Below are 26,776 nucleotides of genomic sequence, written 5' to 3'. Positions count from 1 at the left end.
GGATTCGAACCTTTTTATGTTGCAAATGGGGGCCCTTATGGAGAGGCTAGAAGCAAAAATGGGGGTAATGGGGAACCGGATGGATGCTCAGGGTGAGCGATTGGAGGGCCAAATGGGGGTAATGAGGGACGAAGCGAGGGGTACCGGTGAGAAGTTAGACAATAATTTTGAGGGGTTAGACAACGGGATAAAAGAGGTGAAAAATGGGTTAATGGGGTTAGAAAATAGGATGGAGGACAAATTGCGGGAAATAGGGGAACAATCTGCCAGGGAAATCAAACGAATGGGAGAGCAGATAGAGGAGGTAAAAATCGGGGTAGAAACCAAATTGGATGCTCAGAGGGATGAATTGGGACAGATGAGGGTGGCATCTACAAAAGAGATGGAGGAGATACGACGAGGGGTAAGTGAGGAGATTTCGGGGCTACGCGAGGAGGTAAAGCGAGGTGAGAAGCGTATGGAGAAAGAGGTGAGGAATAATACGGCTAGGTTACAGGGGGGAATAGAAGATCTGACTGAGGAGGTGGAACAGCTGACGGAGGGACAAAAAGAACTAGTGGAGCAGGTTCAAAAGAACACTGCGGTACTAGGAGGGTTAAAGGCGACACAAAAAGAAATTAAAAACGAATTAATAGCGACACAGAGGCAATGTCAGATGGTACGTGAGGAACTGACAATGAGGGTGGACGAGGTGACAGAGATAATGGAGACGAAGGACCGAGAGGTGAGGATGCACATAGAGACGGTCACGGTAGCCTTAGAGGACGAACTTGAGGAGACGCACCGGGGAATAAAAGAGGTGAAGCGAAAATTAGAGGAAGTGGAAGAAGAGGTGAGTGAAATTAAGAAGGGACGGACAGAAACTAAAAGAGAAATCCAGGAGGAGGTGATGGAATATGTGCAAGGTCGGTGCTCAACTCATAATGTGATGCTCACTAACCAAATAAAGAGTTTGCAGGTGGCAAAGGAGGTGCGGAGACGAGGTACGGAGGTGAGTGGCAATGTATATGATGTGAGGAAAGCTTCAGTCGGCTTGGGGATTGGTTTGGATCCGGGTGTTCGTGAAAGGCCGTTGGTGAAGTGTGCGACAGGTCTGGTGTGCGAAAAAAGAGGTGTGCGAGAATGTCCGACCATGGGGTGTGTGAGGAAAAGGTGCACGCCAAGGAGTGAGTGTGCCGTCAAGAGTGAGTGGGTCATAGCGCGTGTGCGAGGGGGTACATGGAAGCGCGGTGTGGTGAGTGTTACGGAGGAAGTAACGGAAAAGTGTGCGCAAGAGTGTGCGCGAGAAAGGTGTGTAACGGACGGGTGCATGAGGAAAGAGTGTGCTGTCGAGAGTAAGGGTGAGTGCGTTGTCAAGAGTGGTGGTGAGTAGTGAGAGTGGCACGGAGCGTGAGTTGGTTGTGACAGGTTAGCGAGGATGTACACCTGGAATGGAAGGATGCACACCTGGAATGGTAGAGCGTGTGTGGGAATGCACACTTGAGTTGGTCGTGAGGCACGTGGTTGGGTGTGCGAGTAAGAGCACACCTGTGATGGTCACAGAGGAGGTGACCGAGGAAGGGGTGCGAAGAGGTGTGTTGGTGAGGTGTGCGAGCGACGAATGTGTGCCAAGGTGTTCGGTGGGCAGGTGTGTGACCAAGTCGGTGAGCGGAATGAGTGTACTGAGGTGTGTAAGGAAAGGTACGAGGAGCATGGGAACAGCTGGAGGTATGAGCAAGAAAGGGGTAGCGTATGCATATAAGCATGCAGGTGAGGCATCGACGGTAACCGGGTTAGAGGTTAGAACGACTTATAGCCGAATCGGGCCCTCGGTGCACGTCGGGCAGCTTCGCGTGCCGCGAGGACCAGCGGGGATCCGAACAACGGCGCTTTCGAAAGAACCGCCGTACGCGATCCACGCTGTGCCTCGCTTGGAACGGCCGCGTCCGGGCTCCACTAGGCGGAGCGGGCAGCCCGATAGGAAGGGTCGTCATGGCGACCACTTTCTATTGAGACGTGCCGGCAGGTCGAGATCGGGACATTGGATGGCTCCACGCCGAGGTGGTGCATGGGATCTCGGCCCGGGTAAGCCCCCGTCCCTGCCCCGAATGCGGGACGTATCCAGCCGCTGGCACAAAACGACCCGCGTTCATTGCTCGGCTGTACGAAGCCGGGCTGTAGACGTGAATTGGCGCACCGAGAGGATGTAATAAGTAGACGGGTGATGAGGATAGTGTTTTGGCCCCGAAATTAGAAAAAAGCAAAATTTGATGATGGTATGGTGATTAGCAATAAATGGCAAATTGTTGATTTGTTGGATTTGGACGAGCGAAATTGATAGTGGGACCTCCCCGATGTGGTGGGATGGCAAATCCATCATCCCTCACAGGTGGGGCAAATGCGCGATAGCTTATGGGGTTGATGGCAGTGAAAACTAGCCCGGGTGGGTTAGGATATATCGTGTGTAGGGATCTAGCGAAGATGACATTAGGTAACGTTAAGGTTAGTTAGTGACAATGATACCTGTAGTGGGGAGGCAGGTAGATTAGTATGGATGATAATGACGTGGGAGCGCAATAGTTTAAAGGGACGACTGGGAAGCGCAAGTTTCAGAGGGGAGTAGTTAGCTGAGATGATGCCGTGTGTTTGAAGATTGAACAGGTGTGATTGAACAGGTGGGATTGCACAGGTGTGCAACTGAACAGGTGTGTGGAGCAGTGTACGAGGGAGTAGTAGTGATTGCGTGTTGTGTTGACCAAATGGTCCAGGAAGAAAGGAGGGTGCAGGTGGCACCAGGTGTGAGTGCACAGGTGTGCAACAACAGGTATGGAGGACAGGTGTATGGAATAAATGGTATGGAGTATAGGAATGGATGGTCGTGGAGTGAGTATGGTGGAAATTGTGGAGTGGAGTGGATGGTGCGAAGGTGTGAATGGGGGAAGAGTGGACCCCCATCACGGATACCCGGGGCGGGTAGTGTAAGTGTTAGGTAGAGGTTACAGGTAAATTGTGGTTGGATATTGGCATCTGTGGTGCGGGTGAAAGAATGGTCTTTGGATGGGTGCATTAGTGTTGTGGAAATGGCTGGGCGTGTAGCCTGTTAGTGTGAGTAGTTGGTTGGGCACTCCACCACTGGGAGGATGTCGGCCAGGTGAGGCCGCAGGTGGGCTCTGGGAGCCGGTAGTCGTTGTTGTGGATGGGGCCCGAGGATCCGGAGGACGGACCCGGGTAGCCCAGTGCCAGAGGGCACCAAGGGGTGACAGAGCCAGGAGAGGGCCTTCCCCAGTTAGTTAGGTTAGGGTGAGGAGCTAGGTAAGCTCGGGTGGCAACTGCAGTGGTGGAGGTGTGCAGGTGGGTAGACCTGCTGGGAGAGCTACACGTCACAGCCCAGAAATTGTGCGAGGGCACCGGGAGATGAATCGGGGGAGTGAGACCCCAAATTGAGAAGCACCACAGTTTGGTCAATGGGAATTGGTTTTTAGAACCCATAGTGTAAGTTGGCCAATGGATTTGCAGGGAAAGACCCCGGGTAGTGTAAAGTGTGTTAATGTCATTTAGAAAGTAGTTAGGATGAAGTCTCCTCGCACCATCTGCATCCACTCACCTGAGGTGACAGGTACTCCACACCATGCCATGTTTTGATTATTTTTTTTACTGTGCAAATGTTTGGATTGTGAGACGCATCATGACGTGGGTGTGACATTGTGCGTAATTCCATCTCTCCCTCCTTATGAGGATTGATGATGAATTGGTGATGGCAAATTTTGAAGTCGAGGGATTGTGGAGACGAATTTGGTATAGGGGAAATATGGGGAAGACGTGACAGTAGTGACGAATTGGTAATGTGTAGATTTTGTACATATGGGGTAAGGGCAAGGGTAGTGTAGGTGACAGGGGGGTGACGTACGGTAGGGACGAGCTTTCTCACTTCGCCCTCCATATGCATTTCGCCTTGCATTGCCTTATTGATGTGTACCCTTGTGACCTTACCCCTCGCTCAATTGTCTCTTTTGTCTCCCACATGACCTGTGCGCCATTGGGTGCCGAGGGGAGCGTGCGTGAGGTGGCCATTGTGCGCACGAGATTCCCAGAACCAGCATGCATTGCGTTGATGTACCACTTTATGGACCGCTGTTCTGCGGCCAAGTACCACTTGATGGACCCCAGGTTCTGGGGCAGGGCACCTCTGTTGGAGACCGGCCATAGTGGCCAGGGAATCTTGCTTGCGGACCTCGGTAAGGTGGCACCTATGCCAAACAGGTGGACCACCCTTAGTTGGCCCCTGAGGCCCTAAATAAAAAACGAACACAAGTTGTGCTTTTTTATATTTCCAAGTAGGCCGCATGAAGCCAGAAGACGTCGGGAAGAACATCGGCCCAGCAGAGAAAGAGAAGACCACCACCAGTTGTTTTGTTGTGTTTATTATGAACCATGGTGACTGCGCACCGAGTGGTGCTTTTGGTGCTTTGTGGTGCTTTTGGTGCTTTTGGGTGCTTTGGTGGTATTGGTACTGGTGCATCGATGCAATGCGTGCTGTCTCCTCCCTCCCAACAGGAATTTCTTTTTCTTGTTCCCTAAAAAGAAAAAAAAAGAAAAGAAAAAAGGTCCTGGGTTGCGTTGTAAATAAGAAATCACGTCATTGTAAATAATGCTCCCCACCGTAAATGTATAGTTTGAGAATAATTCCGTAATTCGGTTAGCTGTGGGCTTGAGTCTGTTAGACAGGGTGCAATGCAATAGGGGGACATACTTATTTGTGTTTTAAAATTGTCACACTCAGGGTCAGGTTAATTGTAGAGGGAATTACACCTACGTGTCACACTAAGTTAAAGTTTTGTAGGCCCGAGCACGGGCCTGAAGAAAGGAGGGTGCAGTGTAACGGTTTTGAGAAGTGTAACGAATTTGAGAAGTGTAACGGTTTTTAAGAAGTGTACCAATTTTGGAGGAAGTGTAACGAATGTAAAAAGTATGGTTTTGTTATGTGTAAACACCCTCGTAATGTAAATAATGGTCACAGCCGTCCTCCTAGTTAATTCCATGAAACTTACACACAGGCCACGATATATCTTTTAAATAGTGTATTTCCTTATTCTATGTAGGCTAAATATGTTTTTCCCACTATATTGACTTTGCATTGTATCAAACAAAATAAGCGTAGGCCCTTGCAATTTCCCCAAACATCTCCGCTCTCCAAAGTTCCTTTCAAAAGGGGTGCGAGTGGTGTTCAATCCCGCAAGCCGCCATTGCCCATGTGCTAACCTCGGAGAAGAAAGGCGTGTCTCCACCTCATCATAGAGGGGAAGAGTGAGCCAAGCCCTAACAACCAATCAGCACCGCGGTGAGCGACCCGGTAGGCGTGCCCTCGCAGCCGGCGGCTTGATTCCGCCCCGAGTGATAAAAGGGACTGTAAGGGACTGCTTCACCAGATGACCTGGGAGATGAGCGAAGAGGCGACACCAAGAGGAGCGGTGAGATGCGAAACGCTCCAAGCTAAAGAGGAGAGGTACTCGGAAAGGAAACCAGCTTTGGAGAGACGCGCTGAAAGGAGGGAGACGGCTCCCCCAGAAGGAGAGGAGCAGGTGTGCCCGAGCCAGCGCGTGACGTCTAAAGCATCGGCAGCGGATACGCGACGAAGGGTTTTCCCGCCAAAAACCGCGAGGAATTGAGAGCTGCTGCCTCCGACCCTGCCTCCCTCTCCAGCAATCCACCTCAAGCCCTACCTGCCTGCAATATCCCCCGTGTAAGTGTGAACGTCGTCTGTCCTACTCGTTGTCTTGGGGTTAAGTAAATTGAATAGGATAAGCTAACGATGCACTGTGTGACTGCTTCTTCCATCCATTGCTGTAAATAATTTTGGTCGCTCTTTCTTTTTGCTTGTGTGTGTATAATAAATCTGTTCTTCCTCCGTACTCTGTCTTCTTCTCTTTTCCTTCTCTTTCGGTCGCTTTAGAGGTTTCCCGATTGAATATCTGTGGGGCGATCTGGTCAACGTCGGGTGGAATCGGGCTAATCGGGGAGTAACTGTTCGGTCGCGGTTGGACCATCCGCTCGGCCCATCATAACATCTAAAACCGCGTCTGTAACAATATATTATTGCAAAAAAAAGACTTGGAGGTTAATTCTTCACTAGTTATATCTTAATTTATGGAAGCATATGCGTTTGTAACCACATTAGCAATGACCAGGATTGGTTGTTGAGGCAGCTCATTGTCACATATACAGTCACGTGAAAAAGTAAGTACACCCTTGGCTCTAATAGGTGGTATTGCCCCCTTTGGCAGAAACAACCTCAAGTAGGCGTTTCTTATAACTGTCTACCAGTCTCTGACATCGACTGGGAGAAATTTTTGCCCACTCCTCCATGCAGAATTCTTTTAGCTGTGCGATGTTTGAGGGGTTTCTTGCATGCACAGCTCGTTTCAAATCCCCCCACAACATCTCGATGAGATTTAGATCCCGGCTTTGACTTGGCCATTCCAGAACCCTCCATTTCTTTCTTTTCAGCCATTCCTTGGTGGATTTACTGGTATGTTTAGGGTCATTGTCATGTTGCAAGGTCCACCTTCGGTTGAGCTTCAACTTTCCGACAGATGGCCTCACATTATCCTCAAGCACCCTCTGGTACAATGAAGAATTTATAGTCGATTATATGATGGTGAGCTGCCCAGGCCCTGATGAAGCAAAGCTACCCCAAATCATAATATTTCCACCACCATGCTTTAGAGTTGATATCAGGTTCTTGTGGTCAAATGCTGTCTTTGGTTTTCGCCAAACATGTCTTCTGGTACTGTGGCCAAATAGCTCTACCTTTGACTCATCTGTCCAGAGCACATTGTTCCAGAAGTGCTGTTCTTTGCCTAGGTGTTCATTGGCAAGTTTTAGTCTTGCCCTGATGTTCTTTCTGGACAGCAAAGGTTTCCTCCTGGCACACCTCCCATGTAGATCAAATTTGTGCAGCCTCTTTCTAATGGTGGACTCGTGCACTTTGACATCAACAGTGGCAAGAGCTACCTCTAGGTCCCGTGATGACATTCTGGGGTTCTCAGAGACTTCTTTCAGCATCTTGCGGTCTGCTCTCTGGCTGAACTTGCTGGGGTGGCCTGGCCTGAACAAGTTGGCAGTTGTTTGGAATCTTCTCCACTTGTAGATGATCTTCCGGACAGTCGAATGATTGATTTCAAATTGTTTGGAGATCTTTTTAAACCCCTTCCCAGACTCGTAGGCATCTATAACCTTCTTTCTGAAGGCCTCAGAGAGCTCTTTTGATCTAGGCATGGTGACGCCGCACACTTCAACAACAAAGAGCAAACCAAACTAAGTGTCTGAGGTTTAAATAAGACAGGTTCCTCCAAAGATCCTCTCTGACGATGTTCTAATCATTTGCACCTGAGCTGGTGCACCTGATTCTAATTTTAGGTATTTGAAGTAGTGATAAATGTCGGGGTGTACTTACTTTTTCCACATGCGAAATTTGCATTTATGTTTATTTTAATTATACAATGGACTACAAAATGTAAATGTTTCATGATATTTGTTGTATTATATCACCTTCATCTATCAATATTGTTGAAATGAAGATCAAATAGCTGTATGTTGAAATATGTTGAAAAAGTCAAAACTTTACATGGGGTGTACTTACTTTTTCACGTGACTGTACCTATATTATAATACTTTAGGAGTCGCGGAAGGCGAGAGAACGAGGCCATTCGTAGGGTTCGAAGATGGTTTATTGCAACAGCAAGATCCAGCACACTAAACTCGAACGGAAGTCGGCACGCTTATATAAAGCCAAAAACCCTCTTCGGAGGGCGTGGCTCCGGCAACCGCACATGCGTCACGTCCGCACAACCACAAGTCCAACAGGCCCGTGCACGTGTATTATGCCCAAATAAGGTAATCACATAAGGTAACCGCCACATGCGGTTACCTGCACATAAGGTAACCGCCACATACGTCCCCCCAGAATGCACTCCACGGGCCTATGCGTAGGCCGAGGCGACCGAGGGGCTGGGCAAGTCCTCGGGGGAGGCTGCCGAAGTTTCTCGCGGGCCTCCCGAGGTTGCTGGTGAAATCGAACCGAGCTGCGGGTGGAACGGAGCCGGGCCGCGGGTGGAACAGAGCCGGGCCGCGGGTGGAACAGAGCTGGGCCGCGGGTGGAACAGAGCCGGGCCGCGGGTGGAACAGAGCCGGGCCGCGGGTGGCACAGAGCCGGGCCACGGGTGGAACAGAGCCGGGCCGCGGGTGGAACAGAGCCGGGCCGCGGGTGGAACAGAGCCGGGCCGCGGGTGGAACAGAGCCGGGCCGCGGGTGGAACAGAGCCGGGCCGTGGGTTGAACAGAGCCGGGCCGCGGGTGGAACAGAGCCGGGCCGCGGGTGGAACAGAGCCGGGCCGCGGGTGGAACAGAGCCGGGCCGCGGGTGGCACAGAGCCGGGCCACGGGTGGAACAGAGCCGGGCCACGGGTGGAACAGAGCCGGGCTGCGGGTGGAACAGAGCCGGGCCGTGGGTGGAACAGAGCCAGGCCGAGGGTAGGCTGCCGAGGTTCCTCGCAGGCCTCCCGAGGATGCAGAGTCGGAGAAGTAGTTGCAGCTTTGGACACGCGGGCTGTAGCTGTCGTTGCGCGAGGGTGACGAAGCGGCCGTGCCGCTAACGTCAGTGCGCGCGAAGGTGACGAAGCAGCCATTCCGCCAACGTCAGTGCGCGCGAAGGTGACGAAGCAGCCGTGCCTTCGGAGGGTCTTGGAGTAGGCTCGCCCCTCCGGTCGTAGAGGAGGAGCCGAGCGCGGTGCGCGAACCTCATAGTCATGGCCGTCGTCATTACCAAAACTCCGGCATTTCGAAACCGCGTTTGAAACTGCGCCCGAAGCCGTGCGGGAGAAGCCGGCGTCACCAGCTAAGGTGGCTTCCCTGGTTAGGGCGCGCTTGCCGTGTTCATTCGCAGCCCCCGAATCCGTTCGGGGGCAGTCGGAGGTCACCAGTTTAGGAGTCGCGGAAGGCGAGAGAACGAGGCCATTCGTAGGGTTCGAAGATGGTTTATTGTAACAGCAAGATCCAGCACACTAAACTCGAACGGAAGTCGGCACGCTTATATAAAGCCAAAAACCCTCTTCGGAGGGCGTGGCTCCGGCAACCGCGCGTGCGTCACATCCGCACAACCACAAGTCCAACAGGCCCGTGCACGTGTATTATGCCCAAATAAGGTAATCACATAAGGTAACCGCCACAATACGCTTGTTTATCCGTCAATCCGTCTGTCTGTGTTTAACATTCCATTTTTTTTTGGTATACTAAAGCATGGCTCGTGAAAGATCGCACACATACAACATATAATAAAGTGAGCGGGAGACAAAGGGGGGGGGGGGGGAGGAGGGGGAGAGGGAAGCACCACAATAGTAAAGAACACGGACATGGGGAGATCTGTGGAAGGGAGAGGGCTGGGGTGGGGTACACGGGATAAACAAGATGGACAATACGAGGACTTTCAGGAAAGAAAACGGAATTTGAAGGAGGTGGATTTGGGGTATATTAACGTGGTATAAAAGATCAAGGTTTTGGATGGGGGAAGATAAGAGATGGTGGTGATCAGCTGTTTTATCGTCCAATTAAGGGTGTCCTTCAGAGGAAAGTTGGGGAAATACTTTAGTCAATCCTCAAATCTTTCCTGAGGGGTTAAAGACTTGAAGTCACATTTTATATTGTGCGGATGTTCCCTGGGTCCCGGCTCGTATCATACATTGTACGAGCGTGAATCGGCTCGCGTAAGGCACACCTTGTTTTCACCAAGGATAATGAGCTGACTGAACTTGAGTTGCTGTGTTGTCATGATTTACACCAATCATAATATAAATATTTATTTTGTGCAAATGTATTTGTAATATTTGTGATATTATTTCTTTGTAACTGGCAAAAGTACCGGCGTTGCCGGGTGACAATGAATCTCTTCCTGACGGGAATATGATATATGCAATCTGGGTCCATCATCTAGAGCGAATTTTAAAATAGATCGCAGGTACAGTGGACTCTGATGCAGTGGAGTGACACCCGATCCCATGGAAGTTACACTTTACACTCATAAACTGCTTACTAAGTACCACGCTATGCTTCTGCAATTTACTAAACCATTCGTGGAAGACAATGACATTATTTTGCTCGTTCAGCTGACAGTTTCGTTCAGTTACGTTCAGTTTCAGTAACTAATACACACACACACACACACACACACACACACACACACACACACACACACACACACACACACACACACACACACACACGCCAGCTATATGACAACCAATTTCTATAAAACTACAGGCTATAATATAAACAATATCGGGGCAACAGCCCTGGTGCTCACCTGGTGGAATAAACAGTATACTACACTGACTAAAGATATTTTAAACCAATTTCAGTGGTTGCGAGAACCCAGGGCAGCAAGTCATTGGAGCTTCAACGAAGATTTGACCCTCCCAGCCGAGAAGAGCGAGCACGTCACACATGGATTCAACTGTGAATGCGTTTTGCCCAAATGTTACACAATAATGATGAGAACATGGACTCACCATGTACAGAACATGGACTCACCATCAAAATCAACCCCAATTTAACATCACCAAGTGACTCAGAATATCCACAGTCAGCACACAGTATGTGTTTCTCAGAATATCCACAGTCAGTACACAGTATGTGATTCTCAGAATATCCACAGTCAGTACACAGTGTGTGATTCTCAGGATATCCACAGTCAGTACACAGTATGTGATTCTCAGAATATCCACAGTCAGTACACAGTATGTGATTCTCAGAATATCCACAGTCAGTACACAGTATGTGATTCTCAGAATATCCACAGTCAGTACACAGTATGTGATTCTCAGAATATCCACAGTCAGTACACAGTTTGTGTTTCTCAGAATATCCACAGTCAGCACACAGTATGTGTTTCTCAGAATACCCACAGTCAGTACACAGTATGTGATTCTCAGAATATCCACAGTCAGTACACAGTGTGTGATTCTCAGGATATCCACAGTCAGTACACAGTATGTGATTCTCAGAATATCCACAGTCAGTACACAGTATGTGATTCTCAGAATATCCACAGTCAGTACACAGTATGTGATTCTCAGAATATCCACAGTCAGTACACAGTATATGATTCTCATAATATCCACAGTCAGTACACAGTTTGTGATTCTCAGAATATTAATGAAGTTTTTTTTGGGAAATGCTTGTGATTCACACCCATGGATATTAATAAAGGATTTGCTTTTCCTAATGTACTCGGTGTGCGTCCAGATTCAAGTCTACAAAATAGCACAAACAACTGAGGACTTGCCATATGAGCCACACATGCAACTTTTCACAAAAAGCATGATATTGTTACAGATCGCGGTTTAAGATGTTAGTTACCGAGCGGTTTGGTATTGCCGCGACCGTTACAGGATCCCTGACTCACCCGATTCACCCAGAACTTTGGCCGTATCGCACCGTAGCTGCTCAATGAGGGAAAAGACAAAAACGACGCAATGCAAGAGGAAACGGAATAAAACGAGAAGACGTACAGACGAGTAATGGGGTTTATTATTTACACACACAAGCAAAAAGGAGCAATCAAGTTTTATTTACAACACATAAGACGCAGGTGACACAGTGCAAATTTTAGCTTACCTACAGACTTAATTAAATACCCAGGGACAGAACAAACAAAACAAACTCACGTATACAAGAAGGATGGAATGGAATGAATGTTGGAAGGAGGAATGGGAAGGTTCAGCTGGGGCAGATGGTTCGGGCTTGATCCCGCACGGGACGTCGGCTGGACCTCGACGGCCACCGATGCCACCGCTATTTGGTCCCCGCGGGGTAACGGGTTGAAGCTGCCTGGTGGAGTCAACGCTGCCTCTCTGGCTCAGCTCAGGGCGCGTCTGCCGTCTCTGGCGCAACTGCTGGTAATGGCCCTTGGCACCTTCTCTCTCTTGGCCCTGGTGTCTCCTCACCATTGACAACTCAACGCAACCAACGCAACCACTGACCCTCCTCTCACGACCAACTCCTCTGGCAACCGACTCAGACCAACTCCAAGTGCATCTCCTTTTTGGGAACACCCCCGCCGTGGGTTATATAGGCCCCGCCCCTCAACCTTTGCGAACCTCCCCCAAACGTTCTCTCCCCGCCCTCTCAAGCCAAACCCCTTGTTCATGGTTGGTCGAGTGGGGCTGGATCACTCCTCCCCTCTCTGACGAGGTGGGGACCCGCCTTCCTTCCCCCAACCCTGCCTCGTGGTCAATGGCGGATGAAGGGAAAACCGCCCAACATGCAGTTGGCAATGCGAATTGCAATTGACGGAAAGGGGGGGAATGGAAGTGTTGGGGAGTGGGAATGAAGGGAATCTATCTCTTTCGCTGGTGCAATGGAGTACTTCAATTAATGGGAGACACAGCCTTACACTAATACACATAATAAGGATATAACTGTCAACAAAGATATATCGTGTCCTGCATGTATGTTTTATGGACTAACTACGGGAACGCCCTTTGACCTTTATACAACCACAAACGGAGGGAGGAGGGGTGATATTTTACAACAACCTTTTACAACAACATTTTACCACAACAATAAATAAATAAAAATACATTCTCATATCCACAACACTGCACCCTCCTCCTCTTAGGCACGTCCCGGGCCTACAACTTTTATTTTTAGTGTGACACGTAGGTGTAGTTCCCTCTACTTTTAACCTGACCCTGAGTGCGACAGTTTTAAAACATAAATAAATGTGTCCCGCTGCTCCATTGCACCCTGCCTAACAGACTTACGCCCACAGTTAACCGAATTGCGGAATGGTCTTCAAACTATACACTGACGGTGGGAAGCATTATTTACAATTGACGCTACTTTTATTTACAAAACTAATCCAGGACCTGTGATTGTTCTTTCTGGGGGGGAGACAGTCTGCTCTGCATCAATGCACCATTAAAGCACCCAAAAACGCACCAATACACGCCCCAAGCACCAATCGGTGCAGTCATCACTGTTCAAGTGTTCAACAATAAAATAAATTCAACAACCCCTAACCCTGCAGGTGATCTCTTGCTCTTCGGCTCCCTCTGCTGGTTATCATTATTTGTTCTTCCAGATGTTGTCATTTTCATTTTCTTACTGGCGGCCTATTTGCAATAACGTGTGCCCAATGTGTCCTTTTTATTTTCTTTATTTATGGCCCACAGGGCCGACTACGTGTGGTTCACCTGTGGGGCATCGGTGCCCTGTGGCCAAGGTCCGCCAGCAAGATTTCGGGCCCTCATGGCCGGTTCCAGCAGAGGGGCCATGCCCCAACCCATGGGGTCCATAAGTGGTGCTCGGCCACAGACATGTGGTCCATAATGTGGTGCATCGATGCAGACAGCTGGTTCTGGGAATTTCGGGCGCACAATGGCCGACCCACGCACGCTCCCCTCGGCACCCAGTGGCGCACAGGTCATGTGGGAGACAAAAGGGGAAAGACAATTGAGCGAGGGGTAAGGTCACAAGGGTACACATCAATAAGGCAATGCAAGGCGAAATGCGTACGGAGGGCGAAGTGAGAAAGCTCGTCCCTACCGTACGTCACCCCCCTGTCACCTACCCTACCCTTGCCCTTACCCCATATGTACAAAAATCTACACATTTACAAATTCGTCACTACTGTCACGTCTTCCCCATATTTCCCCTATACCAAATTCGTCTCCACAATCCCTCTACTTCAAAATTTGCCATCACCAAATTCATCATCAATCCTCATAAGGAGGCAGAGATGGAACATCAAAGCACAATGTCACACCCACGTCATGATGCGTCTCACAATCCAAACATTTGCATCATAAAAATAATTAAACCATGGCATGGTGTGGAGTACCTGTCACCTCAGGTGAGTGGATGCAGATGGTGCGAGGAGACTTCATCCTAACTACTTTCTAAAATGACATTAACACACTTTACACTACCCGGGGTCTTTCCCTGCCAATCCATTGGCCACTTACACTATGGGTTCTAAAAACCAAATTCCCATTGACCAAACTGTGGTGCTTCTCAATTTGGGGTCTCACTCCCCCGATTCATCTCCCGGTGCCCTCGCACAATTTCTGGGCTGCGACGTGTAGCTCCCCCAGCAGGTCTACCCACCTGCACACCTCCACCACTGCAGTTGCCACCCGAGCTTACCTAGCTCCTCACCCTAACCTATCTAACTGGGGCAGGCCCCTCCTGGCTCTGTCACCCCTCTCGGTGCCCTCTGGCACTGGGCTACCCGGGTCCGTCCTCCGGATCCTCGGGCCCCATCCACTACTACCGGCTCCCAGAGCCCACCTGCGGCCTCACCTGGCCGACATCCTCACAGTGGTGGAGTGCCCAAACCAACTACACACACTAACAGGCTACACGCCCAGCCATTTCCACAACACTAATGCACCCATCCAAACATCATTCTTCCAACCGCACCACAGATGCCAATATCCAACCACAATTTACCTGTACCCTCTACCTAACACTTACACTACCCGCCCCGGGTATCCGTGATGGGGGTCCATCCTTCCCCCATTCACACCTTCGCACCATCCACTCCACTCCACAATTTCCACCATACTCACTCCACGACCATCCATTCCAATACTCCATACCATCTATTCCATACACCTGTCCTCCATTCACCTGTCGTTGCACACCTGTGCAATCATACCTGGGGCCACCTGCACCCTCCTCCTCTTCCTGGACCAGGTGGTCAACACAACACACATCACCATCACTCACTCATACACTGCTCCACACACCTGTTCAGTTGCACACCTGTGCAATCACACCTGTTCAATTCTCAAACACACGGCATCATCTCAGCTAACTACTCCCTTCTGAAACTTGCGCTTCCCAGTCGTCCCTTTAAACTATTGCGCTCCCACGTCATTATCATCCACACTAATCTACCTGCGTCCCCACTACAGGTATCAGTCACTAACTAAACTTAACGTTACCTAATGTCATCTTCGCTAGATCCCTATCAATATAACCTAACCCACCCGGGCTAGTTTCCACTGCCATACACCCCATAATCTATTGCGCATTTGCCCCACGTCTGTGAGGGATGGTGGATTTGCCATCCCACCACATCGGGGGTCTCACTATCAATTTGGCCCACCAAATTTCAGCCAATTAAAAATTTTCCATTTACTGCCAATCTACTCACTTTTCTAAATTTCGTATCAAATCACTATCACTATCACCATCACCCTTCGTCTACTTATTACATCCTCTCGGTGCGCCAATTCCCTTCTAAAGCTCGGCTTCGTACAGCCGAGCAATGAACGCGGGTTCTTTTGTGCCAGCGGCTGGATACGTCCCGCATTTGGGGCAGGGACGGAGGCTTACCCGGGCCGAGATCCCACGCACCACCTCGGCGTGGAGCCATCCAATGTCCCGATCTCGACCTGCCGGCACGTCTCAATAGCAAGTGGTCGCCATGACGACCCTTCCTATCGGGCTGCCCGCTCCGCCTAGTGGAGCCCGGACGCGGCCGTTCCACGCGAGGCCCAGCGTGGATCGCGCACGGCGGTCCTTTCGAACCCGCCGTGGCTCGGATCCCCGCTGGTTCTCGCGGCACACGAAGCTGCCCGACGCGCACCGAGGGCCCGATTCGGCTATAAGTCGTTCTAACTTCTAACCTGGTTACCGTCGATGCTTCACCTGCAGGCTTACATGCATACGCTACCCCTTTCTTGCTCACACCTCCAGCTGGTCCCATGCTCCTCGTACCTTCCCTTACACACCTCGGTACACTCACTCCGCTCACCGACTTGGTCACACACCTGACCACCGAACACCTTGGCACACATTCGTCGCTCGCACACCTCACCAACACACCTCTTCGCGCCCCTTTCTCGGTCACCTCCTCTGTGACAATCACAGGTGTGCTTTCACCCGCACACCCAACCACGTGCCTCACGACCAAATCAAGTGTGCATTCCCACACACGCTCTACCATTCCAGGTGTGCATCCTTCCATTCCAGGTGTACATCCTCGCTCACCGGTCACAACCAACTCACGCTCCTTGTCACTCTCACTACTCTCACCTCCATTCTTGACAGCGCACTCACCCTTACTCTCGACGGCACACTCTTTCCTCATGCACCCGTCCGTTACACACCTTTCTCGCGCACACTCTTCCGTTACATCCTCTGTAACACTCACCACCCCCTATAGGGCACCCCCTTCCATGTACCCCCTCGCACACGCGCTTCGACCAACTCACTCTTGACGGCACACTCACTCCTCGGCGTGCACTTTTTCCTCACACACCCCATGGTCGGACATTCTCGCACACCTCTTTTTTCGCACACCAGACCTGTTGCACACTTCACCAACGGCCTTTCACGAACACCCGGATCCAAACCAATCCCCAAGCCGACTGAAGCTTTCCTCACATCATATACATTGCCACTCACCTCCGTACCTCGTCTCCTCACCTCCTTTGCCACCTGCAAACTCTTTATTTGGTTAGTGAGCATCACATCATGAGTTGAGCACCGACCTTGCACATATTCCATCACCTCCTCCTGGATTTCTCTTTTAGTTTCTGTCCGTCCCTTCTTAATTTCACTCACCTCTTCTTCCACTTCCTCTAATTTTTGTTTAACCTCTTTTATTTCTCGGTGCGTCTCTTCAAGTTCGTCCTCTAAGGCTACCGTGACCGTCTCTATGTGCATCCTCACCTGCCGGTCCTTTGTCTCCATTATCTCTGTCACCTCGTCCACCCTCATTGTCAGTTCCTCCCGTACCATCTGACATTGCCTCTGCGTCGCTATTAATTCGTTTTTAATTTCTTTTTGTGTTGCCTTTAACCCTCCTAGTACCGCAGTGTTCTTTTGAACCTGCACCACTAGTTCTTTTTGTCCCTCCGTCAGCTGTTCCACCTCCTCCGTCAGATCTTCTATTCCCCCTTGTAACTTAGCCGTATTATTCCTCACTTCTTTCTCCATACGCTTCTCACCTCTCTTTACCTCCTCGCGTAGCCCCGAAACCTCCTCACCCACACCTCGTCGTATCTCCTCCTTCATCTCCTCCCTTTCTTTTGTAGATGCCACCCTCATCTGTCCCAATTCATCCCTCTGAGCATCCAGTTTGGTTTCTACCCCGATTTTTACCTCCTCTATCTGCTCTCCCATTTGTTTAATTTCTCGGGCGGATTGCTCCCCTATCTCCCGCAATTTGTCCTCCATCCTATTTTCTAGCCCCATTAACCCATTTTTCATCCCCTCTATCTGATTCTCCTGGGCAGCCATTCTATTTTCCACCCCCGTTAACCCATGTTTCACCTCTTTTATCCCGTTGTCTAACCCCTCAAAATTATTGTCTAACTTCCCAAATTTCTTGTCTAACTCCCCAATTTGGGCATTGGTACCCCTCGCTTCGTCCCTCATTGCCCCCATTTGGCCCCCCATACTATCCATTTTTGCATTCAGTTGGGTCAAGAATAATCTGAGGTCAAACCCGGTTTGCCCAGCGTCCCCAGCCACCACCGCGGGCTCGCCCTCCGCGGCGCCGCTATTTTGGGACTCTTCAACCACGTGCGCGAGCACGCCATTTTGTGCGTCTGATACTCCCTCAACCGCCTCCTCATTGCTCCCCTCCATTTGATCCTGGGTTACTCCTAACCCCTCTTCTAGCTCTCCCACCGGCATCCCGTCGCCTTGACCAGCCGTGGCGCGATTTCAAAATTCGGGTTTTGCTTTAAACAAAACAAATTTCGGCAGCTCGTAATTTTGACCAAATTTTTTTTTTTCCTCTATTCGTTTTAAAAATTTGGTTCGGGCCTCAAATTCCACTCCCAGACACCAATTGTTACTGATCGCGGTTTAAGATGTTAGTTACCGAGCGGTTTGGTATTGCCGCGACCGTTACAGGATCCCTGACTCACCCGATTCACCCAGAACTTTGGCCGTATCGCACCGTAGCTGCTCAATGAGGGAAAAGACAAAAACGACGCAATGCAAGAGGAAACGAAATAAAACGAGAAGACGTACAGACGAGTAATGGGGTTTATTATTTACACACACAAGCAAAAAGGAGCAATCAAGTTTTATTTACAACACATAAGACGCAGGTGACACAGTGCAAATTTTAGCTTACCTACAGACTTAATTAAATACCCAGGGACAGAACAAACAAAACAAACTCACGTATACAAGAAGGATGGAATGGAATGAATGTTGGAAGGAGGAATGGGAAGGTTCAGCTGGGGCAGATGGTTCGGGCTTGATCCCGCACGGGACGTCGGCTGGACCTCGACGGCCACCGATGCCACCGCTATTTGGTCCCCGTGGGGTAACGGGTTGAAGCTGCCTGGTGGAGTCAACGCTGCCTCTCTGGCTCAGCTCAGGGCGCGTCTGCCGTCTCTGGCGCAACTGCTGGTAATGGCCCTTGGCACCTTCTCTCTCTTGGCCCTGGTGTCTCCTCACCATTGACAACTCAACGCAACCAACGCAACCACTGACCCTCCTCTGACGACCAACTCCTCTGGCAACCGACTCAGACCAACTCCAAGTGCATCTCCTTTTTGGGAACACCCCCGCCGTGGGTTATATAGGCCCCGCCCCTCAACCTTTGCGAACCTCCCCCAAACGTTCTCTCCCCGCCCTCTCAAGCCAAACCCCTTGTTCATGGTTGGTCGAGTGGGGCTGGATCACTCCTCCCCTCTCTGACGAGGTGGGGACCCGCCTTCCTTTCCCCAACCCTGCCTCGTGGTCAATGGCGGATGAAGGGAAAACCGCCCAACATGCAGTTGGCAATGCGAATTGCAATTGACGGAAAGGGGGGGAATGGAAGTGTTGGGGAGTGGGAATGAAGGGAATCTATCTCTTTCACTGGTGCAATGGAGTACTTCAATTAATGGGAGACACAGCCTTACACTAATACACATAATAAGGATATAACTGTCAACAAAGATATATCGTGTCCTGCATGTATGTTTTATGGACTAACTACGGGAACGCCCTTTGACCTTTATACAACCACAAACGGAGGGAGGAGGGGTGATATTTTACAACAACCTTTTACAACAACATTTTACCACAACAATAAATAAATAAAAATACATTCTCATATCCACAACACTATCATGGCAAATAATCAAATCAGCGCAGGAACACAAACCCTTGCACACACACCAATGCACTCACTCTGAAGTATTCTCACACACGCACACATTGTTATTTTCCCATGAAGCCGCTTCTCACAACATTAGGGATAATTTAATCGGCTATGACAGTTATCTATCTATAATTCCATTAATCTCTGTGTGTATGTGTGTGTGTATGTGTGTGTGTATGTGTGTGTGTGTGTGTGTATGCGACAACGATTTCTCGACAACTACCGGTCCGATATACTTGAAACTTGCCAGGTATATTGCTGGGGACCCGAGGATGTGCCTTTTCAAGGTTTGAAATTAATCGGACAAGTACTTACCGAGCTATGGCGATTTCTTTACCAAACACCGCAAGCCGTTCGCTTTGGACCAAACCATTTCATGTAAATAGAGGGGGGGGGGGGGGTTCTGTGGTCGTTGCGAATGGACCAAACCATTCATGTAAATAGAGGGGGGGGGGTTCTGTGGTCGTTACTGCCACGTGCTTTCAAAGTTTTTTTTTGTTGTTGTTGTTTGCACGCATGTTTTTTTGCACCCACGTACGGGCACGCCCTAGGATGTTTACACACACACACCCCTACACAAATTTTTTTTTTTTTTTTTTTTTGGCAAGGAACGGGCACCCACGTACGGGCACGTCCTAGCTTATATATAGTACGGGCATGCCCTAGTATGGCAAAACGAAGCACTTTGTAAAAGGATAAGCAAGTGACCAATTTTCTGACAGCTTGGATCATCAGCTCGGGTCCATTCTTCAGAGGAGTTGGGACAATCTGCCGACGTTTTGGTGTTTTGACCCTCTGTGCCGACGCATGCACACCTGTGCCCAAGCATATACAGTGACACACACACACACACACACACACACACACACACACACACACACACACACACACACACAACCACCACCCCAACACACACACACAACCACCACCCCACCACACACACACACAACCACCACACCACACACAACCACCACACCACACACAACCACCACACACCCACACCCACACACAACCACCACACACCCACACACAACCACCACACACCCACACACAACCACCACACACCCACACACAACCACCACACACCCACGGTCCCACACACAACCACCACACACCCACACACAACCACCACCCCACCACACACAACCACCACCCCACCACACACAACCACCACCCCACCACACAACCACCACCCCACCACACAACCACCACCCCACCACACAACCAACCAACCAACCAACCAACACACACACACACACACACACACACACACACACACACACACACACACACACACACACACACACACACACACACACACACACAACCACCACCCCACCACACACACACACACAACCACCACCCCACCACACACACACAACCACCACACACCCACAACCACCACCCCACCACACAACCACCACCCCACCACAACCCCACCACACACCCACACACAACCACCACACAACACCCCCCCCCCCCACACACACACAACCCCCCCCCCCCCCCACACACACACACACAACCCCCCCCTCCCACACACACACAACCCCCCCCCCCCCCACACACACACAACCCCCCCCCCCCACACACACACAACCCCCCCCCCACACACACACAACCCCCCCCCCCACACACACACACACACACAACCCCCCCCCCACACACACACACACACAACCCCCCCCCACACACACACACACACAATCCCCCCCCCCCCCCACACACACACACACACACACACACACACACACACACCCCACAACCCCCCCCCCCCCACCCACCCACACACCCACACACACACACACACACACACACACACACACAACCCCCCCCCCCCCACACACACACAACCCCCCCCCCCCAGCCCCCCACACACACACACACACACACACACACACACCATCACCACCACCACCACCACCACCACCACACACACACAGCGAGATTTCACACCTCAGTTGAAGGCGTTCATCCACTGACATGCCCTGGGCCAGAGCTTGCATTGGACACCAGAAGAGACATGAGAAGAGACTCAACCAGACGCGCCACCGGGAAGCAGCAGATGCCAACCAGTCAGATGCTAACCGGTGAAGACGGCCGCCATTGCAATGACGTATGTCTGTCGTGACGTGGCTCAAAGCACTACGAGAAGCGAGAAGAGAACAAATGGGGGCGCTCCGCAATCGTTTAATCGCACAACTCCTGTCAGCGTCGTGGTCGAGTTTGTTATAGTCAGGTGGCTTAGCAACAATTTTTAGGCGTAATGTTACAAGCCGGACAAAAGTCCCAAATTTGGTATGGAGCTTCGTTTGGACCTATCAATTGATTTTAGCCTAAGAGCCATCCTGACCGTTTAAGATTTTCCAAGATGGCGGCCAAAATTCAAAATGCCGCCAACAAAACTGAAATATCATATATCTTTGGCTGTAGAAGTCACAGATCGACAAATGAGGTATCAAATCAGGGGTTTTTGAGGTCAGTTAAACTGATTCAGGGAAAGGTACATTTCATATGTCACTTATTTTCAAGATGGCGTCCAAAATCCAATATAGCCGCCAAGGAAAATCTATATATATAAAACACAGTTTTTGTGTGTGTGTGTGTGTGTGTGTGTGTGTGTGTGTGTGTGTGTGTGTGTGTGTGTGTGTGTGTGTGTAATGTTACCGATAGACTCCTAAACGGAGAGGCTCACGTACTTGATATTTGGCACAGACATGGCCATTGAGCCTGGGACGAACATGGCTGACCTAAAAAATTATTTCATAATATGCTTTTACCATATTTTTGCTCAGCGCGAAATATTATGACCGGAATCTGACCGGAAACAGAGCAGCGCGCTGATTCGCTCAGAGCGATCACGTGATGTTCGTTGCCGCCATGAACTCAGTTACGCGTTCGCACGTACTTCAGAGCGATTGCGTTTTTGCCGGGTACTTCTGCATGATTAGCATTTAGCATGATTTAGCATGTTTCACATAGATTTGTTTTCAGCGAGCAGAAGTACCCGGCATTGTACGAATAATATATCGATAGTGCCGTGTAGGGCGGAGTGATGCCGCTGTGGGAGGGACCGAGCGAGATCGCTGTGGGCGGGCCCGGGCGAGATCGCTGTGGGCGGGGCCGAGCGAGGCAGCTATGGGCGGGGCAGAGAGAGGTTGCTGTGAGCGGGGCCGAGCGAGGTCTGCGTTAGTGCGTTGCCGACTTGCTGTTGCCGTTGCCTGGTATAAAAAGATGGTGCTTGATGCTCTCTGCGTCAAGATACGGACTTGATGTCCGTATCTTTACAACAGACATTCCAATGATGATGATGATAAATGTAATACCACTCAAGGAAGGCCCACAACTCAAGAGAGTGGAAAAAAACAATAAAATGAACAAAAATACGGGGAAGGAGAAGCAACCACTCAGAAGAATGACAGAAATCATTTCTCTTAAATGTACCGTGTTCACCAACGAGCACGACCAGATACAGGACACCAAAATAATTTCCCTTACACATATCGTGTCCACCAACCAGCAAGACCATACCACCTACCTCTGGATCAAACTGTATTGCAAATATTCAAACGGTTTTTACATGCTGCCGTCTCCTAGCAACCAATGAAATTTTTCAAAAATATTGTAGCTTCACTTTTCACGGAGTATGAGCGTTCTATATATTTTCAATTCAGTGCGCCCGACTCGCTGACGTACTTGATTTGTGGCATAGACATGGCCATTGGGCCTTCACGGTGTAATTTGTGCGAGGCTTTTGTCCGAGTGAGCTTGAGTCGAGAGGGCGAATGTACGGGTTGGGAATGTACGGGTCTCCCTTCCCCCGCCCGGCAACGCCGGTACTGGAGGGCGTCACAGGATCAGTGAGTCTCCAAAATCCGCTTCGTGCTGTTGCGAAGATTCAGGACGATGTCGCGATTGTTGTGCTGCTCTCCGACCATGAGAACTGCAACGTCATTGTTGACTGGCCCTCCCCCTCCCCCCCCTCCCCCCCTCCCCTCCCCCTCCCCCTCCCCCCCTCCCCCTCCCCCCTCCCCTCCTTCCCCTCCCCCTCCCCTCCCCCTCCCCTCCTTCCCCTCCCCCTCCCCCCTCTTCTCCCCTCCCCCCTCTTCTCCCTCACGTTTATACACGGAATGCCAGGTACTTCCCCCCCCTCTTCTCCCCTCCCCCCTCTTCTCCCCTCCCCCCCCTCTTCTCCCCTCCCCCCCTCTTCTCCCCTCCCCCCCTCTCCTCCCCCCCCGTTCCCCTCCCCTCATCTTCCCCCTCCCCTCATCTTCCCCCTCCCCTCCCCTCCCCCGCCCGGCAATGCCGGGTACTTCTGCTAGTCATACTATAATGCAAGGACTTCAGTGCATTCTACTACACAGGAAACACCTGGATTCCGCATATATGGCCGACAGTTGCGGTCGCGCCTGGATTTGCTTCGACCTGTTGCACCTGAAGTTGTTGCGGCGACCAATGTTCGTTCATTCACGGTGGACCAGCCAGTCATGGCACTGGACTATGTGCACCGGAAGAAATGGGTGCTGGCTGTTGTGCTCCGAGTTTTCGGTCCGGCCAACTACCTTGTTCGTACTTCGGCCGGGATTACCTGGAAAGTTGTGGGTCAGCTGCCCCTCCTTCTGGAACTGGATGTTCATGGCATTGAGAGTAGTGTGGATGTTCCTCTGGTTTTGGTTGAGCCTAGTTTGGTGTCTGGGTGGGGGGAGGGGAGGAGTCGTCATCTGTGTCCAATGCCTCACCGTCAGCGGTCGTGTCCACGGCTCAATGCCCGCGTGTTTCTTCCAGACGCATTGTGCGACCAGAATATTTGAAATACTGTGACTTAAGGGGTGAAGAGTGTGGTGCTGTGGGCGGGGCCGAGTGAAGCTGCTGTGGGCGGGGCCGAGTGAGGCTGCAGTGGGCGGGGCCGAGTGAGGCTGCTGTGGGCGGGGCCGAGTTTGGCCGCCGTGGGCGTCATGGTTGCTATTGGTAACATGAGGGAACAACAAAGAAAGCGATGCATCGTGGAAACATCAGGAGGTTGGTTGTTGTGCACCAGAGATGTTCGTGCTTTCTCATCGCGGTCTTGCTGCACCTCGGGAGTAAATCATCCAGACCTGTGTCAACAGGTAAGTGGGGATTTTCAAATGTACCCTCGGTAAAGCTAAAGGAAAAGATTGTAGGGCCCATTTGGTACTTTTCCAGGTTTGTTGAAAGGGGAAACATTTGTGCCCTTCCAGGGTAGGTGAGAGGAGTGTTTTATTTAACCTTTGTCTGAGTTTCATTCACAATGTAATCGGATCCCACGATGAGCCCACGATGATCATCCGTATTAAACACTCCTAATGTTTGATTTGCTTGGTGTGCACATGATACCATGATTGATTTGTTTGGTGCACACCTGAAACCATGTTTGATTTGTTTGGTGTGCACCTGATGCCATGTCTGTTTTGTTTGGTGCACACCTGATACAATGTTTGATTTATTTGGTGTGCACCTGATACAATGTTTGATTTATTTGGTGTACACCTGATACAATGTTTGATTTGTTTGATGCACACCTGATACAATGTTTGATTTGTTTGGTGTACACCTGATACAATGTTTGATTTATTTGGTGTACACCTGATACAATGTTTGATTTATTTGGTGTACACCTGATGCAATGTTTGTTTGTTTGGTGTACACCTGATACAATGTTTGATTTATTTGGTGTACATCTGAAACAATGTTTGCTTTATTTGGTGTACACCTGAAAAAATGTTTGATTTGTTTGGTGTACACCTGATACAATGTTTGTTTGTTTGGTGTACACCTGATACAATGTTTGTTTGTTTGGTGTACACCTGATACAATGTTTGATTTATTTGGTGTACACCTGATACAATGTTTGATTTATTTGGTGTACACCTGATGCAATGTTTGTTTGTTTGGTGTACACCTGATACAATGTTTGATTTATTTGGTGTACATCTGATACAATGTTTGCTTTATTTGGTGTACACCTGATACAATGTTTGATTTATTTGGTGTACACCTGATGCAATGTTTGTTTGTTTGGTGTACACCTGATACAATGTTTGCTTTATTTGGTGTACACCTGATACAATGTTTGCTTTATTTGGTGTACACCTGATACAATGTTTGCTTTGTTTGGTGTACACCTGATACAATGTTTTATTTGTTTGGTGTACACCTGATACAATGTTTTATTTGTTTGGTGTACACCTGATGCAATGTTTGATTTGTTTGGTGTACACCTGTTACAATGTTTGATTTATTTGGTGTACACCTAATACAATGTTTGTTTGTTTGGTGTGCACCTAATACAATGTTTGATTTGTTTGTTGTACATCTGATACAATGTTTGATTTGTTTGGTGTACACCTGATACAATGTTGGATTTGTTTGGTGTACACCTGATACAATGTTTGATTTGTTTGGTGTACACCTGATGCAATGTTTGTTTGTTTGGTGTACACCTGATGCAATGTTTGATTTACCTGATACAATGTTTACAATGATACAATGTTTTTACTTAGGAGTTCCCCACCGATAATTAATACTCACAAAAAGGAACCCCTCGATTGTGCCGGTCCGGCGGGGGGCGCGTTAAGCCTCTCCCTTCCCCGGGGCTCCCGGTGCGATTGTGGTTGGAGTCTCCCGTGCGATTGCCGCCACGTGTAAGGGCTCAGTGCGTCGCCGCCCGACAATGGACCGAGCGACAGTCAGTCGGGCACGCCCCAGGAAGTATAAATCATGTGGTTAGATAGGACCATGCCTGGTGATGCGATACGGCATTCGTTGGCCCTCGGTGCACGGCTGACAAACAATTACAGGCTGGTCCGCGTCACTCCCCCTCCACCCCTCCCCCAACCTTCCTAACCTGTTAACTACATGACAACAACAGCAAGGGACCAAGAAAGAGGGTTCAGGGTAGGAGGATCCTTCAGACCACCGGGGGCCATTCTGCAGATGCATATGGGGTGCTGGTTCAGCCGTAGCCGACTCGAGAACAAAAAAATCCATACAGGGCGGACTTGAGACACCCGCCGGGACACGGCTGTATGGGAGAGTCTTAGAAGGGAATGGTGGCTCGGCTGTCCACCCAAAAGAGATGAGCAGCTAAACAAGGAGGTCCTCTTCCCTCCCCCCCCCCTTCGTCAAATGGGCACCTTAATAATTATGGAAGGGAGGCTTGTCAGTGGCCACTCGGGGCCTAGCTGCAGCAGGGACAGGGTGGCCTGTCCAGTCATGGCTGACTCCGCAACTGAATCAGTACGGGGCGGCCTTGACACACCCGCCATGACCTGGCCGTATTGAGGAGTCGATGAAGGGACGGGCAGCCAGGCTGACCGGCCAGACGAGCTGCTATCTGCCTCCCCTCCTCCCCCCTACCCCCACCATAGGTTTATATTGTGTCCCCCTCCCATTTTTCTCAGGGAAGATCCCTCAGGCCACTAGGGGCCGTGCTGCATGCTGCAGATGCGTATGGTGGGCCGGTTCAGCCGTTGCCGACTCTAGAACAAAAAATCCATACAGGGCGGACTTGAGTCGCCCGCCGGGACACGGCTGTATGGGAGAGTCTTAAAAGGGACTGGTGGCTTGGCTGTCCGCCCAAAAGAGATGAGCAGCTAAACAAGAAG

General features: G+C 50.2%; 1 long non-coding RNA gene across 1 annotated transcript in view; it reads right to left on the bottom strand.

Moving 5' to 3' along the window:
• The window catches only part of LOC144891271 (uncharacterized), a 53,897-nt gene extending 32,640 nt beyond the window's left edge, over nt 1-21,257 (bottom strand). Inside the window, exon 1 of the long non-coding RNA XR_013622779.1 lies at nt 21,108-21,257. This is a non-coding gene — a long non-coding RNA (uncharacterized LOC144891271). The remainder of the gene's footprint in view (nt 1-21,107) is intronic.
• Nucleotides 21,258-26,776: the final 5,519 nt, after the last annotated feature.

The sequence above is a fragment of the Myxine glutinosa genome, chromosome 3 (assembly GCF_964187855.1).
Source record: "Myxine glutinosa chromosome 3, kmMyxGlut1.1, whole genome shotgun sequence".
Classification (NCBI taxonomy): domain Eukaryota; kingdom Metazoa; phylum Chordata; class Myxini; order Myxiniformes; family Myxinidae; genus Myxine; species Myxine glutinosa.
Note: the sequence above shows the minus strand (reverse complement) of the source record. Positions and strands in the feature narration are given on the sequence as shown.